Source organism: Lygodium microphyllum, chromosome 14, assembly GCF_053477565.2.
Source record: "Lygodium microphyllum isolate KBCC chromosome 14, Lygodium_microphyllum_v1.1.10, whole genome shotgun sequence".
In the NCBI taxonomy this organism is placed as follows: domain Eukaryota; kingdom Viridiplantae; phylum Streptophyta; class Polypodiopsida; order Schizaeales; family Lygodiaceae; genus Lygodium; species Lygodium microphyllum.
This window is the reverse complement of record NC_141148.1, coordinates 28,604,947-28,623,663: the sequence shown is the minus strand read 5'-3', so window position 1 is coordinate 28,623,663 and position 18,717 is coordinate 28,604,947.

The following is an 18,717-nucleotide window of genomic DNA, read 5'->3' as shown; positions in this document are numbered from 1 at the left end:
TTGTACTGCGGCACTGTTTGAATCTAGGAATAGGGATAGGGAACTGTCCCTGGGACTGCATTTGGTGGGTATACCCTTCCTGGCATGGGAGGAGGTAAGACTCCTCTTCCTGGAGTCATTGGCAACCTTGCTTCAACTTTATCATACAATCTTGCACCTTCCACTGTAGCTTGCAGATTGACTGGTCTTCTTAATTCCACGAACTTGTGAACTTCTGGTTGTAGGCCTCTGAGGAACACTCCTTTCTAGATACCTTCATCCAAATGATGGTTAGTCTATCTCTTTAGGATGGATTCCATTCGCGAGACATAAGCTTCTACTCTTTCTCCAGAGGACTTAGGTTCATGAACTCCTCTCGCATTCGCTCTTCAAAACCTTCACGCTTGAATTTAGTGAGGAAGGCCAACTTCAAGTCATCCCATGTGCCAAAAGTTCTTGCTGCCTGTCTCTCATACCATTGAAGCGTCGTGCCCTTGAAAGTGGTGGGGAATATTGCTAACTAATGCTTACGGGTTCTAGCATTGTTAGCCACAAATGCTACCATAAATTTTGCTACATGAAGATCGAGGTCTTCATTGTACTCTCCCTTAAAAATTGGCAATGGGACTACATTTGCTAACATGTCATTAATATTTCCAGGACGAATCTAACTAGGAAGGGGACCTTGAGTCACCATGGGGACTTTTGTAAAGAGTGCTTTTAGGGCGTCAAAGGAGGCTTCTGCTGCAAGCTCGTTCTCAGCTTTGATTCTTGCCTTCTCTCTTCTCACGTACCTCTGGACTCGTTCTAGCGCTTGCCTCTTGATTGTGTCATTCATCAGGGGGTTGGCTCCAACCACCTTGTTTGTACTCAACAGAACAGAATTAGAGAGGGGCTTCTGTCTCTGGAGGATTCTCTTGCCAACATCTCTTCTATTTCCTTCTTTTTAACATCTTTGAATTTAGCTTTCAAACCACTACAGAGAGGGAGATATTCCATTCTGAAAGTATCAAAACTCATTCTTCTCAGGATTGTTGTTGTGCCATCATCATAATAATGCCCGCTTCTAAGGGTTTCAACAGTATATGTTGTGTTCCAGTGGGTTGCTAATTGAACAAACAGGAAGTTGTTAGTGCACCAAGCATCCCATGTATCTTGCTACTGAGCATCCACAAACAAATTCCAACTCTTTTCTTTCTTGTTTTTGTGAACCTCCACAGACTATGACTCCTCAAGCTTCTTCATGATCTCCCACTTGATGATGTCTGGAAACTTCTCAATGAATGCCAAATCTTCCATGGATGGTCATTCTCTCTGTTTCTACTCTTCAGTTTGTTCCCAGACAATTTGTCACCAAGATGCACATTTCTGTTGCTTCAACAGAAAGAGGGAATAGTCGACCACATAGAGCCTACATCATGATGGTAATATGTTTCCACCATTGTGAGATGAAATTCTTGTAGAAAGTGGCTTTGGTAATGAGAATATCAAACTTTTCAGTGGAAGAAGGAACTTTGCAAACATCCATTGAATTCTTCTCTTCTTGCAATGCCAATTCCTTCATTTTCAGTCTCTTTTGATGCTTGTTGATGGTAAGTTTCCCGGCTGCACACTAAAAACATGGAGCCCCAAGAAAGACACCAAGGAAAAGGGGTTTCTACTGCAAGAAAATCTATCTTGTTGCATTGGAGCTTGTGGAAACTAAGTGTCTTTTGGCATTTTCGCTTAGGACATCTTGGATATGACTCTCTTTATGAGTTGTATTATCAATTATTGAGGGCCTTCCACGTATGAAGCTATCTCAAGATATTTATAAACTTGGGAAACAATACCATACCCCAATTCCTCAATAGTCCACACATAGAGTTGATGTGCCTCTTAGATTGATTCATGTTGATCTTTGTGGGCTGACATCCATTATAGGCTTTGGACTTACAAATATCGTAGAAGACCACAAAAGAAGCCCAAGCCTTATAGACGAAGGTATAGATGGAGAGCTAGCACAACACCGCGATGGATATCCCAAGCATTGCTACGTGCTCAAGGATATTACATAGGTAACCGATGGATTTGGGTAACAAAACCCCCTGCTAAACCACCTTTGTCAGCTCAAGGCCAGGACGTATCAAGAGCGAAGAAGTGCAGGAGGAAATCTAAACAAAAAAATTCTCGAGTAAAAAACATTGAAGTGAGTGAGCCCCCCATGGTTGAAATCAAGAAACCAAATGGGACTATTCGAATGGCCTAGCGTGCTTAACAAGCAGATATTATATGTAATCATTGAGGGTGCACAAAAGCCACGAGTGCCCAAGGAGCCTTTGATTTCCCAAGAGGATGATGAGCATCATGGGTGCAACATTGCTCATGGTAAGGTGGTTTGCACAACAAAGTAAATGGTAGAATCATCTAACAACCACGAACAAATCTTCCAACTAGTGCCAAGTCCACCTAGGAGTCCCAAATCTCCTACACCCTCTTTCCCTAAGTGGACACAGGAAGCATAACAATAGTCATCAAGTGCGGCTGCTCAATCTCGATCTCTATATCCATCTAAGCTTCCAAATGTCCAAGAGGTGGGACATTACACCACCCTTAGCTTTCAGCCTAAGGATATGCCTATGCAATCCATTGTGACTAGCTCAACTGATGCTCATAATTTGCACAAGCGAACGCACAAAGGGAAACAAAGGACATGGCCACTTCTGATCTTCTTAAGGACTTGACATCCCATCTACCGATAGCGGCCAGTCCACTAAACTAGCTGCTACTACTTCCAGTCAGGAATCATGGCAGTCACAGCCTTTGGTCGTGACAACCCCCCTTGTGGAACGTGTCCTTAGCAATTCACATGTGGAAGAGGTGTCAGAACCAACATCCTTGACACCTCCAGCACTTCCAAAGCACCTAAAGCCTAGGATTGAGGAGAAATCTCTCAAATATTTGGCTAAGGAGATGGCGCATCTGACCAATGAATCAGAGATGAAGTGCATGATGAAGCTTGATCACAAGTTGACAGCCATTACACGTGCGTACATCCAAGTGGACATCGGAAGGCCAACACCAAAGCACACAAAGCTCATAGCCAACCCCTTGACTTGGGATGAGCAACAACATGTTTGCACTTGCCATGTAGCTGTTGCTAAGTCATAAAGGACACATCCCAAAATCCATAGCTAGAGAATTGTGAGATACCCTCACTCTATACTACTCAATGTGTGACAAACAAGGAAAATATCGAAGCAATCAATCGAAAAGGGAAAGGAAAAGGCAAATTTATGTAGAAATGATACTCAAATCAGAGTCTGACAGCCAAAATTGGCCACCGCCTAATGACACTCGCTGAGCAAAGGAAAGCCTTTTGGACATCAATACATGATCCCATGTACTTTGCCCCAACCTCATTAAGAGTGTTGGCAATAGTCCATGAAGTCTATCTTTCTTCCACTATCCAAAAACATCCCTTATGTGATAAACTGCTTCTAGAAGAGGATCTACACGTGGCTAGCAAGCTAGGAGTAGGGAGCATGGTTCTTGATGTCAATGCATATGTCTTCTGCCTCACTCAAGATCCTACAGTCCTGGATCTCTATGCTTCCCATCAATACAACAATGACTTCTTCAACTGGTTTCATCCAAGCCTATGTGATAGGAACCCTAAACCGTCTCTCGATTCTACACTACAACCACTCAAACCTCCAAAGCAAGAGAAAGATAGCTCTAAGCACAACACTCGCTCTAATAAGAAGCAATGGAGGTATGTTCCAATGGGTAAGGATAGGAGTTTAGAGCAAACACTTGCCGACCAAGAGCAACTGCCAATACAATTGGATAAGGGGCTAAATGCAAGAGAATTAGCTGAAGAGTTAGACTCTCCAAGAAGAGCAGTAGTTGTACCCTCACAACCTCACAAGGCTGTTCAACAGGCCGCAGCTATGTCCCATAAGGACATGCCAAAAGAAGAGAAGGTTGAGGCCCCCAACCAAGCACATCAACATCTGACCTAGTTCAGGGTCTTGAGTCCTTAAGGGATACATTGCAATTGCCCAAGAAAAAGAGTGGAAAACAATTAAAAAAATGGCAGTTGCTAGTGGCTGTAGACACAAAAAAAAATGGAGACCAAGAGCGCTAAAGAGCTAAGGAATAAGGCATTGAGTCCATCCACCAATGAGCCCATTGCCATCTCTTCTAATAGCGGTGAAACCTCAAACACTCCCACATGTTCTAAAAAATCAAAGAAACCATTACCATCAATGGTTGCTTGCAACACTCAATCCACCAACAATAGAGCTTGCGTTGACCAATCAAGGGTGGATATAACACTGTCACAACAAGGTGGCAAGACTATACTAGTCACATCCGAGGAGAACCATGACACAATAGCAGCAAAGCCTCAGGAGAAACATGAAAACCCCAAGGATATAGGAAATCCTAGCATTGACCAATCTTGCTCATCTAGGCTCAACCCCCAACTATGCTAAAGCCTAGAGAAACTCCTAGAACCTTGCATGAGATAGCAACCAAGCAAGCCTACATAGAACATAGAAGTGTTAGAGAATGCTTGATTGAGTTGGATACTAAACTCAAATTATTCGCATGTGTCTACATCCTTGCAGACATGGGCACATTCCCTAGGGAGCAACTTGAAGAATATTTGCCATGTCCTCTATCCTTGAAAGAGCAAGAATATCTTAACGACCACTATGACAAGCTCATACATAGGTGCATGCAATTCATCTCTGACGAGGAGGCCGATGAGAACTATGCTTAACTGTGACATTCAACGAAGTGCTTTGCCAACCAAATCTCTTAGAGATAGAGCAATCAAAGAAACAATCAGAGGGTCAAAGTCAATTTGAAAAACATTGGTTTGAAAACCGCATAACAATGGCCAAACTGGGAGCCCAGACTCAGAGGAGGATTGGCCAAATGGCAGTCTCAAAGAGACCCAACCTATGTGGCACCAACTTCCTTTTAAGTACTGACTGCCATAAGGGATATGGACCTAGCCGGGGAGAACTCTCTGGTTGATAAGATTCTTACTGAGGAGAAGCTACATGTTGTGAGTAGACTCAAACAAGGTACTAGATGCGACGAGTACTAGATGCGTGTGCCACACTCCAGTACAATTTTATCCTCACGAAGTGATATGGATTCATAAATGTGTACATTAAAAAACAATGAGTTTTGTGACTATGTATAGATAATACCAACACACACAAGCAATGATAGTCAAGCACAAAGAGAAAATTTTGGGTTTGATAGGCTGAGATCATGTGGTCCTCCTCTCACCACGCATCTAGAAGCTATGTAACAGTTTCCACCTCCAGGTGAAGGGCATGCAACCCTCATTGCCACCATGGGAAGCCCTGGCCAACACCTCTGAGGGCATAGATGGGGCTCCATCCCCTTCTACAGGCTTTCCCCCTTTTTTGATCTATTCTTTTGGGGACAAGCCCTACCCCATTCCATCACAACCAGTCTGCACAACTTGGCATGAGCAAAGATCTGTTACCAGCTAGAATCCACCTTGTATTTGAGGCAGGACAAACATCATTACTGGGGTCGTCCCTCTACAACAAATACTGCATGCCTCACCTCACTCCTCCTCATCATTTGCGCTTGATAATCCACTGTTTAATCCTTTCATGTGAATAGCTCTGCCCTACCTCAGGGCGGCCTAACCCTTGGTTCACATTTTGTAGGTTCCTCTATAGTAACCCGACATGGAGCACACCCCATGCAGCTGGCCTGCAAAGAAGCTCTCCTCTGTAAAAGGGAACATATGGCACAAGCTCCGCCACCAGAATGTTACGTGCTATTGAGATATTTGCAATCACACCTACTTCAGTCCCTTTTAAGGAGTAGTGAGGGCTCAAGACCAGAATCCCACATCCACAATAGGAGAAGTGCTACCACTCAATTCCTGTAAAGCATTGTACTTGCACTCTTTTCTAATGCAATGATAGTACTCTTTTCTTTCCAGTAACGTGTCATTGTCACTATCAATACAAAAGATTGTGTTTATGAGTCCAAGTCTCAATCTTGGAACCTAATTCACTTGTGTGACAATTTGACTTGTCAGTGTCAATGTCTTCATGAGTTCATTCTTCATATTTCATCTTCCATAACTTTTGTCATAGCCATGTCCTAGATTTGAGTTTTCACATGGTATCAAAGCCCAGTAGGGCATGGCCTAGTTTCCTCTCTGCTCTTCCAGCTTCTCTTTATCTTTTCCCAGCTTAGCTTGAGTTCATGACTTTATCTCCAACTCCAATTTCACTTCCATCTCACTTTGACCTTCATGGCAACCGTGGCTTGTAGGACCTTGCCTCCTTGGAGATTCCATATCTCTCTTTACAGGCCATATCATTAGGAGCTCTTTTCTAAGAGTTTGTTCATCTACTAAAGGTTCTTCTCTGTATCATCTCACAACTTGACATTTCCTATCTACTACTCAACATTGTCAATTTTCTCAGGTTTTGTCCTAAGGCCTCCATGACGAGGTAGCATTTGGCCACTTTGGAGCCCCTAGATCTCACACTACAAGCCAATATTCATCTTGATTTCTTCTAGGGGAATCTTCCCCAACTTCAAATGCATCTTTATGGCACATCACCTCCCAACATTGGCGTCATTTCAGCTCAGCATTGCACAAAAACGAGATTGCTGTAAGAAAAACGGTGCAATCCGATTATGCGCTTCTTGCTCTCTCTACACGACACTATGCTATCCCTCATGATAGGGATTTGGTAGTCTATCACCTAAGATTCCTTGACATATAAAAATCTCTTGAAATAGTTCAGACTACAGTGTACACAAAAGAGAAGATCAGGCTTGGGTCAGAAACCCTAATTCAGACTCCATAGCCAAAGCTCCAAATTTCATCCTTTACCCTTTCTCAAGCTCACTGAAGCTCCTGCCACTCAAGTCTACTACCTTACCAGACCAACAAATCAATAAGGAGGAGAGATCTTGCACACTTGAAACAAGCAACAATACATTTGAGCTTAACATCTAATTCAAACATAATACCAACAGAGTGTATTTGCACACTATCATTGTTTGTGTTTTTTAACACATTAAATTTCAACTCTATTGCTAAAAAGTTTCAGAGTTTCAAGATTGATTCTCAATAGAAATTATGAAGAATTAGGTTTGAAAGATTTTGAAGGTTTGAAGATTCAAGGAAGAAGGTACTGACATAGTGTCCATTGACACTCACCTAGTACTTCTTGGCATCTATGCTCAACTCTTCCACTCATGAAATCTAAGAATTCTGAAGTTGTTTGATGTTGCTCTAGTCATTTAACATGGGCAAAGGCTCTCCAATTGCTCGCTTCAAAGGAGTCAAGTTTTACACCTGGCAAACCCGCATCAAACTCATCCTGATGAAGAAGGGCCTTTGGGCCATTACCATTGGAAAAGAAAAGAAACCTTGTGATGCGGACCTTGCAGTCACTTGGCAAAAGAATGATGATAATGCACAGGCCATTATCAAACTAGAGCTAGACGACAGCTATATCCACCATGTGGACAACTGTGATACTTCACAAGATACATGGAAGAGACTTGACACTTTGTTTGGTGCACAGTCTAAATCATCAAAGTATGGTCTCTTGATTGAGTTTTTCAAGCTTGAAATGAAGTCCAACACATCACTTGCCACACATCTAAATTACATGGAAGGACTTCTAACCCAACTTGCTTGAATCAACATTAAAATGGAAGAAGATGTTTGCATCGGTGTTCTACTTAAAAGTTTACCTCTTGAATATAATAATGTATCAACAACCCTAATCAATATGCCAAACCCTGAACTTGTTGATATCCAAGCGTCATTGTTAGAGGAGGAAAAGAAGCTAAAAACTAAGGAAGAACCGAGCACCTCTAGAGATGAACATGCATTATATGCTCGGAGAAGTTACTATATGTATATCCTCTACATCACGTGCATTCAAGGCCTATTTATAAATATCCTTATATGTGAATTTTTCTTGAATAAAATATAACCTTTTTCTATTCAATCTATAAATAACCCCTTTATATTATACCCTTCTATATGTAAAAAATGTATAAAAATGGTATTTTAAAAATACCTTATTTTGAACCCACATGATGCACACATATATTCATGAGTAACTTACCCGAGATTATATGTTGGCAACAAGTACAAAGGCAAGGGGGATCAACTCTTCTGTGACTTCTGCAAAAGGACCAGCCACACCCAGAAGTTCTGCCATGCCAGAAAGAGGTCCCAAAGGCCTATCTAGTTGCAGTCAAAGAAGAAGAAGAAAATGGAGCAAAGGAAGAAGAAGAAGAAGAAGACCACTAGGAGAATGACAAACCTCATCAGTCCTTCTATTCAGATAGACTTTTTTAGCTTTGTATTTCCTAGCCCTAATGCTTTAGAGATAAACTTATAAACTCCTCATGTAGCCTTGTACTACAGCCTCTGGATGTCCATCATGTTTTGTGGTACCCACACTTAGCCTTTTTTTCTATGATAGCCTCTGGTGTTTTGCCATGTTTATGGTGTGCCCACACTTTCCAGGAGTTGCTCTCACTAAAGCCTCTACACACTTTGTACTTCTAGTTGTGATTGAGGAGGGGTGTTGAGATATTTACAATCACACCTACTTCAGTCCCTTTGTAAGGAGTAGTGAGGGCTCAAGACCAGAATCCCATATGCATAGTAGGAGAAGTGCTACCACTCAATTCCTATAAAGCATTGTACATGCACTCTTTTCTAATGCAATGATAGTACTCTTTTATTTCCAGTAAAGTGTCCTTATCATTGTCAATACACAAGATTGTGTTTATGAGTCCAAGTCTCAATCTTGGACCCTAATTCACTTGTCTGACAATTTGACTTGTGAGTGTCAATGCCTTCATGAGTTCATTCTTCATATTTCATCCTCCATAACTTTTGTCATAGCCATGTCCTAGATCTGAGTTTTCACACGTGCCCACCCTAAAGAGGTATGTGTCGAGACGAGGCCAAAAGTGACATCACCCGAGACGCGAGTTGAACACTCCCCAAGCACGGAAGAGGAAGGCTCAAGGGAACGCCCGGAGGGTAGTGACCCCTGCCATGCATGCCCTCCCTAGACACTCGAGTACCAGGTGCTCAAAAGAAGAAAATGAAGCTAGAGTCAAGAATGAGATTGCTGAACTATTTCAGAGCACTCTTGATATGGCAACGGCCAGGGAGGACTATACCATTTGGGTCCTAGCCGATACCATTTGGGACTATACCATTTGGCCTGATAGGAGCCCCCCCACCGGCAATGCTCCAATCGCCTGGTCACCCAAACTCATCTCGCCTCATACAAATAGAATAGCCCCTATTTTGTATAAGATGCTTACCAAGTGCTATATTTGGCCATGACTTTTTGTTGTTAGATGGTTAAAAGGGGCAAATTCTCCAATTGTGCAAACTTTCCATATCTACTTTTAATATATTTCATGAATTTTTAAAAAAAGATAATCAAGCACATGTGATATACATATAAGTCAAGACCATGGGATTCAAATAAGTGATATCTCTTTGCATTGCACATGTTCATTATAGATGAAATGTATGACTTGCATGTACCCTCACGAGTTGTCAAGTGGATATAGGATTACACTAGTCTCTATACGAAAGCGTTCAATGTCCAAGGTACCACAAGACCACCAACCCCACAAAGAGCCATGATGGAAGCCTCACTACCAAAAGCGAAAATCACCCTTGCATCCTACCCACATCTCATGGCCCAAAGCATAGACATTGGCTATTCTCTCCTTCTAGGTCAAACTCTACATTTGGGTCATGGTAGTTGTTACCTCAATTGTGCAGACATTGCATGTTACAAAGAGGTTTTGCAAAATCTCAAGCGTATCTCCCCATCTCAACAACTGTTCCGAACCTAGCAACGAGGCTAGTAACACAATCATCGTTTGTAATATCCATTTTCATAGCCTTTGAATCTCAACATTTCCCAATCCAAATGAAAGGATGATAGCCTCAACGTATTGCAATGGTTGTATTCATGTTATTAAAAAAAAGGAAAAAAAAATAAAAAACACTCACAATCATAGCACAACACCTAGGGGTCCTCAAATTAGGTGCATCCAGTGACCTTGGTCGGCTAGCTCCATCCCTAGTCTCCTAGCCCTTTACACATCCCCCACAATTGTTCAAGGCACATCAAGGGCAGGACATACCTAGGGAGCTTGTCTTACCCATGGTTAGACCTGTCACCCTGACCCGTTTGCACGATTCATTTGTTGCACCCCACCTCAGTACCATTGCAATCGATAGTGGTAAGCAACGCACGAAAGACCATGGAAAGTACATCGTACTAGTCAACCACTACACGTAGCCACTAGCCACCAAAGCTAAGGTATCAATGAGCTCAATTATGCTACATTGTGTTTTCAAAAGTAAAAATGATGTCTCAAGAATCCTTCAAGTGTACTTCTCCTCAACATCGACAATTTTTCCCACCCCATCAAATCCTTTCCTCATCCACCCATTGCTATGAGGAACTAGACCATCAGTCTTCTAACTATGTAATATCTAAGTATGCACGTGCACTCACATACTATTTTTCCACAAATATAAATAGTTTGGGTCCTCAAGTGCAGGATAATACTTTTAGCTTGCTTAGAGTTTGACCTACCTCCCAAGCTAATCAATCTATGTCTTTTTCACGATAAGAAGACTAGCACTACCCCAGGGAGAGACCACATATGAGAGTTTTTCAATTGCACGTATTGCAAACTCCAACGAATGTACCGTTAGCTCTTCATCAACATTCAACTTTGAATTCTTATCCTTTATCATCTTGCAAGCCCACCAAACAATCGTTGCTTGCTACAGAATCCCCAGAACATCAATACTTGTGCCAACCCATGAGTGCAACTCCCAACAAAAACCACCCCTATCACCAACTTCAACAACCCTATCACTAGCCAACCAGGCCAACAACATGCCCCCAATGACCTTCATCTACACCACCACCAAAAATCCTCCATGGCAAAACATAGATGTCCCTATCACCCATGTCTTCGGTGCATGCCAGAGCTTGCTACCTACGACAATGAGTGCCATGGGACTGGCACTCGTCTAGGAAGGGGGTAATGTTAACCCTTAGACCAACAAGGTGGGGAATCCGGAAAATCTAAAGCAGAAGACAAGGCTAAGGCAAAAGTGAAACGGAAGATGAAGGTGCGCCAAGAAGAATCTCGAAACATAAGAAGTGCAGAAAAGTCCTAAATCAAGGAGAAAGGCGCACAAGAAAAAGCGCAAGTCAATATTTTTGTAAAAGAGCACAAGGCCCACCATGATTTATTTTAAGAGCACCAGGCTCTCACCCATGCAAATTGTAAAGATAGATGGGCGGTAGGAAGGAAGCTAGAAAGATAAGAGGACAATGGGAAAAAGGGGTGTGTGGCCAAAAGTAGCTCTCCTCTTCTTCTTGTTGTTCTTGATTGCTTAAGCTTGTGCATGAGAGAGGGAGTGTGAGAGTGTGAGGGAGTGAGTGTGTGAGGGTGAGGGACCATGGTGGAGAAGCTCTCCATCTTCTCCTCTCTTTTTCTTCTCTTCTCTTCTCTTTCTCGCGGCAATGGAGCTTGAACCATGGAGCTTGCTTGAAGCTTGCATGTGGATCGTGGAGCTATCGGAGTGCTTGAGAGAGGAGGCAACTCGATTGGGCATGGAGGTAAGCTCACTACACTCGTAAAGATGGATGGTGTGTCGGCTATGTGAGAGGTAGCCATTAGTACTTGGCTTGGAACACTTGAAGCAATAAGCGGTCAGTGGGTCTTGGCGGTTGATCGCCTCTACAGGGGTTCAAATACTCCCCTTTCTGGTGTAATATTTACCTCTACTTCTTCAATTATGAAATTTTCAAAAATCTTTTCCATACTGAAAGGTTTTTAATATCTCGAAACACTTCTCATAGACCCTCGTTTTTATTATTGTCCTCACAAAAGTAAGGAAGAAAATTTGGTTAAAGATCCTCCTCTACCATCCTCAAATTATGTTCCGGATGTGCAAGCTACCACTCATTCAAATGAGAAGAAAAGACAACTCTTAAAGGGTTGGGGGACACTCAACAATCAACGAGTTTTGATACTCTTTGATCGAGGGTCCACAGATAGTTTTGTGTCAGTAGATTCTCTTGAAAGGCTACAAATTCCACCGGATCGATTGGGAACACCAATTGGATCAGGTTCGGCATTTGAAGGACTTACAATCAATTCTACTCCTATTCAAGGGAAGTTGAATCTTAGAATTGGGGATTACCACGACCAAGAATCTTTTCTACTTGCACCCATAGGTAGCTGTGATGTTATCTTAGGCATGCCTTGGCATTACAAGATTAGACCTCTTCCCGATTTTGTTAAGAAGGCCCTTGCATTTCAGTTCAAGGTTTGGAACATAGTATGCATTGCTGATGCTGGAGATTGGCCTGTGCCAATGGTTAGTCATGTTAGCATTTCTAAAGAAATGAAGAAAGTAATTTCTTCATACATGATTTTTGTGAGAGAGTCAAAGAAACTAATGATTCAAGGGCACTTGGTGCCTCTAATGAACACACAATACCAACTAATGCTTCTAAGTCTCGGACTTTAAAAGAACCCCTCTCTTCAATTGATCAAGCTAGACATGATTTTGTTAAACAATATGAAGATTGTTTTAGTGATTCACTCCTAGGAGAGTTACCTCCTAAGCACTTGAAAGATCACACAATTGATCTTATCCCAAGCAGTTCACCACCAACCACCTTACCAAGTAAGTGCAAGTCAGCAAGAGGAGATCCTAACATAAGTAAACGAATTGTTGGAAAAAGGGTTAGTTCAACCTAGCTCTTCTCCATACTGCTCTCCAGTCTTACTTTTTCAAAAGAAAGATTGCTCTTTCCGTATGTGCATAGACTACAGATCTTTGAACAAGATCACAATCAAGAATCATTTTCTTATCCCAAGGATAGATGATATCTTGGATAAGTTGCAAGGTTCTAGTATCTTTAGTCACATTGATCTCAAGAGCGGCTATCACCAGATATGGGTAGCACCTGAATATGTTCATAAGACAACTTTTCGTAAGACATTTGGACTATACGAGTTCTTAGTCATGCCATTTGGTTTGACTAATGCACCCGCCACATTCAATCGAATGATGGAGAGAATTTTTAGACCTCACTCAAAGTTCACAGGTGCAAGCATAGACTACATGTCAATGCTAAGAAGAGTGAAGTTTTTCTTTCGAAAATTCATTACTTAGGCCATATTGTTTCTCACAATTTGGTCGGAATGGATCTTGAGAAGATTCAAGCCATTGTTGAATGGCCTACACCTACTTCTGTACATGAAGTTAGAAGTTTCTTGGGCCTATGTTCATACTATAGAAGGTTCATACAAGGTTTTGCGTATGTTGCATCTCCTCTACATGACCATACTAAGAAGTGAATGCCTTTTTTCTGGGGATCAAGGCAACTAAAAGCCTTTGAAAGAATTAAGTTTCTTGTGACTCAAGAACCAGTTCTCATAGTTTCGGATCTTCAAAAACCTTTTGAAGTTCACTGCGATGCTTTTGGGGATTGTATTGGAGCTATGCTTAACCAAGAGCATCATGCAGTAGCATTTGAGAGTCGACGCCTCAAGGACCATGAGCTACATGCTCCAGTATATGAGAAAGAGCTTATGGTGATGGTACATGCTCTTCAAGTATGGAAACACTATTTACTTGGTGCAGATTTTGTTATTAAAACAGATCACAAAAGTCTAAGATACTTTCTCACTCAGAAGAAGCTCTCAGAGAAATAGATGCGTTGGGAAATTTTCTTATCTATGTTTCATTTTCAAATCCTTCACACATCTCGAACTAAGAATGTGGTAGCAGATGCTCTATCACGGCAACCTCAAGTGAATGCAATCACAACTATTTACCATAATGAGTTCATGGATTTACCCAAAATGTATGCAACTGATTCCAACTTCTCAACCATATGGGATCAGCTTAACTCAGGTCAGTCGATTACACCTTACTCGATTCGAGATGGTTATTTGTATCATCATCAAGAAATTTTTGTAGCATTACCATTGCAACACAAGGTAATGGATGAAGCGCATGAATCTCCATATGGTGGACATAGGGGTATTCTACCCACTACTTAAGCATTGGAAATATATTTCTTTTGGCCCACTCTTAGAGCTGACATTGAAAGATATGTCCGCGAGTGCAAGATATGCCAAAAAGTAAAGTATGATAGGCATAAACCACCTGGTCTACTGAAGCCATTACCTATTCCCAATGAGCCTTGGGAAAGTATAGCCATGGACTTTATATGGAGCTTCTTCGCACACAAGCACGCAATGATGCAATTTGGACTATCATTGATAGATTCAGTAAGCAAGCTCACTTTATACATGTGCAAAAGACAATCAAAGCCGATCATATGGCTAAGCTATTCATTGCTCGTATTTTCAAGCATCATGGCATGCCTAAGTCCATTATAAGTGATCGAGATCCCCGTATGACCAGCCTCTTTTGGCAAGCTCTCTTCAAGAACCTCAGAACAAAGTTAAATTTTTCATCCTCTTATCATTCTCAAATAGATGGGCAGAGTGAAAGTGCTAATTCTACTATTTTGGACCTTTTGAAATCCTATGTCTCTAATAATCAAAGAGAATGGGAAAATTATTTGCCTTTAGTAGAGTTTGCATACAATAATATAGTGCACTCTAGTACTGGTAAGGCACCCTTTGAGATCATCTATGGTAAGCCTCATTTACCACCCATTCTTCTTACGAAGGATAAGATCTTTGCAATAAATGAGTTTATTAGAGACATTGATACAACTTTCACTCAAGTAAAAGCTGCTATCCAAAGGACACAAGAGAAGCATAAACGCGAAGCAAAGAAGATTTGTAAGTTAGATCTCAAGTTGGGACAGTATGTTCTTCTTAAGTTTGAGAAGGCTGGCTTGAAGAAGCAGAAAGGTCAAAAGGGTAAAGTGGTTAAGTTTTCTAATCGCTATTATGGCCCTTTCAAGATCACAAATAAGATGAGCGATGTGACTTTTTGTTTGGATCTACCACGTCATCGGAACATTCATAATGCTTTCCATATAAGTTTGCTACGTCCCTATATTGGAGAACCTCCAATGGAACCAATCAAGGAAGATTTACCTGACATAGAAGAAACATAAGAGTTCCTTGTGCCTGAAAGAATTTTACACCATCAAGACAATACTCTAAGGTTAGGTAAGGTATTACGGAAGTATCTGGTTAATTTTAAGAATTATCTCCCATTGGATGCTAAGTTTATGACTAAGAGAGAACTACAAGACTTTCGAGATCTTCTTAAGGACTATGTATCCCCTCTACAATTGAGGTCAACTGTTTAGAAGCCAGAGGGATGTTACTAAATTGATTGCTTATTACTCATTCTCTATTTAATAAATTCATGTCAATAAATTAATGACTCGCTTTTCTTTAAGTGTTGATGATGATCTAGCATGGCCATGAGACCATTTAGAGACCAGTATTCCTAGTGCATCACTTAATGGGGTGATTAGAGCAATGTGACGGGGATATCTGGTACATGCAGTACAAGTTATGAAGGGGGAAAGAAGTGTCTGCCAAGTGTAAGAGTGTACACAAGAACCAAGGAGTTGCACATAAATGAAGATGGATTTAGTTCTAAGAAGAGGAAGTGCATTAGCATTGTGTATATGTATTTATGTATGCATCCAGGGACGCCTGGGAATGTTTTACTTGTGTGTAATGAGCATTGCATTCATTTGGGATCATCCTCTCCCCTACAAGTCAAGGTTTAAGGTCTTTTCTTTCATTAAGAAAGACGAGAGAGGGAATTCTCTCACTAAGAAAGACGAGAGACGTGATCCTTTAGAAGTGAGAAGAGAAGTGATTTTCTCTTTCTAAGGTCTAAAATGACACAAGCTTTTGTGTGGAATTTTATCTTAAGGTTGAGGCCCAAGGAAATCTAATGAACTCTCCTTATCTATAACTCAAGGTGGTTGCATGGATCACAAGTTAAGAGTACAGTTTAAAAAGCTATTTTTTGGAAAATATATTTTTTAAATATCTCGCAATTAAAAAACGATCTCTAAAAATGGGCCGCTAGGGTTATCGGAAACAACGATATCTAGAACTTTCGTGTTGGAAGTTTTTTCATCCAAACAATGCACAAAGAGATATCTCAAAATTAGTGTTGCAGAGTGGAACACCCACATCTTGCATGAAGATCAACTCAACTCTCTCTCCAAGAAGGGAAGCTCTTGAAAGCCTACAAAAGAGGAGGCTCTCCTTGGGTGTAAGGGAGGGATGAAGGAAGTATTGCTTTGCATGTATCCAAGAGGAGAAGAGAAGGTGCAAGTGATGCGAAAGCCCTGCTAATTCAAGTGCTGCAGAAGCTCTACTGAAATCAAGTTCCAATAGGGGAAGAGAATGTGCACGTGCTGCAGAAGCTCTGCTAAAATCAAGCGCCAAGAGGAGATCCCTACACATATTTTGTAGGAGAGAAGGAGACTCAAGAAGGATCAAAAGATGTCAACTTCCAAGTTGTGCAAGTGTTAGCCGGTTGTATACCATGCAAGGAACCGTGATCTTGTTTCCAAGATTTACAAGTAAGAACTGGCTTATGTGTAATGGAGGAGCTTGCTCCTTGTCAATAATATAACTCCACAAGGGGGGGAGGGGGGACTAGCCCATCTTCCAGTCCCTAGTGTGTTGCCAATCTCTCTCTCTCTCTCTCTCTCTCTCTCTCTCTCTCTCTCTCTCTCTCTCTCTCTCTCTCTCTCTCTCTCTCTCTCTCTCTCTCTCTCTCTCTCTCTCTCTCTCTCTCTCTCTCTCTCTCTCTCTACATCTTTCTTTTCTCTCATCTATTCCCCCTCTGTGCCAACATAATATTCACCATATATATTTTAAGTATATAAGAAAGTCGAGCATGTATCTCGGATTCTATAACACTACTCGATGTTGCAAAATATCTATTGTTATTGAGTAAGCTGCCACGAGTACTAGATGCGTGTGTCACACTCCAGTACAATCCTGAGTTCTACAATTGGTTTTTATCCTCACGAAGTGACATGGATTCATAAATATGTACATAAATAAATAATGAGTTTGTGACCCTGTATAGATAATATCAACACACACAAGCAATGATAGTCAAGTGCAGGGAGAAGAGTTGGGTTTGACATGCTAAGCTCCTCAGGTCCTCCTCTCACCACACATCTAGAAGTCGTGTGACCGTTCCTGCCAACCCTGATCAACCATCTCTGATGGCGTAGATGGGGCATCATCCCCTTCTATACACCTTTCCACTTTTTTGTCTATCCTTCCAGGGACGAGCCCTGCTCCACTCCATCAAACCAGTCCATGCAACTTAGCATAAGCCAAAATCTTCTAATGGCTGGAGTATGCTCCAGAGTCGAAGCAGGACGAATATCATCACGAGGGTCGTCCTTCTATAACAAACACTGCATGCCTCACCGCACCCCTTGTCATATGAGCTTGATAATCCATTGTTTAATTCCTTTCATGCAAATAATTATATCATGCCTCAGGGCCTAACCCTTGGTTCACATTTTGCAAGTTCCCCCACAATAGCCATCATGGAGCACCCAGTGCAGCTGGCTTGCAAGGAAGCTATCTGCCTTCAAAGGGAGCATACAACACAAGCTTCTCCGCTAGAGCACTATGTGCGTACTCTAAAGAGATAAACATTGAAAAGAGGCCCCAAGAGACACCACCCAAGACGCAGGCCAAAAGCTCCCCAAGCCAAGAGGACGAAGGCTCATGGGAGCACCTAGGGTGTAGCAACACCGGCCGTGCACGCCATCACCAAACGCTCGGGCACCAGGTACTCGAAAGAGGAGAAGGCAGCCAGAAACAAGAGGGAATTTGATGAATTATTTAAAAGTATTCTTGAAACAGCTGCGGCTAGGGATTACAACATTCGGGTCCCAGCCGTCCCTGCCCGGCCTGATGGGAGCCCCTTACCAGCACAACTCCAGTTGCCCGACCACCCGAACTCTCCCCACCTCATACAAATAGAATAGCCCCTATGTTGTATAAGCTGCTTAACAAAGGCAATCTTTCCATGATGGGACCTAAAATGGGCCGGCACTGGCTATGGCACTAGCCGAACCTCATGCATATGACAGACAACCCCACCACATGGCCTCGCGGGCCAGGAGCATCTAAGACTCACTTTGCACTAAATGCTTATGAAGATTTTGCGTTTGTATCCAATATGTAGTCCAACATTCCCCTTCCCTTCTCCTCAGAGGGAGATCCCATAACATATAGGCATAATGCCTTATAATACACACATAGGGAAGCACCTCTCGGTCGATTGCCGCAGCTCCACTGCGACTCTCCTACACCTCGAGGATTAGCCTCAAGATGCATCGCTCCAACATGTAAAACATAATGCACAAACTCCACTCTTTCATAATTCAACATTCCAAGAGATTTTGATTTGCCTCACCAAACTTTCCCTAACGGAAGCACCCGTCTAAACCTACAACTTAGGTTTCCTGTCCTCTCAGCGTTGGTCAAAGTTTCTCAATCAATTGCAATGCATTCTAGGAGATACCACGTGGCATGCTTGATGCAAGGTGTATGACGATTGTGCATAACCATTTTCTGATTAAAAAAACAGCCATGTGAGGTGCGGGAAACAGTCCTTTCATGAATTTTAACTAAGCGTTACGTGTT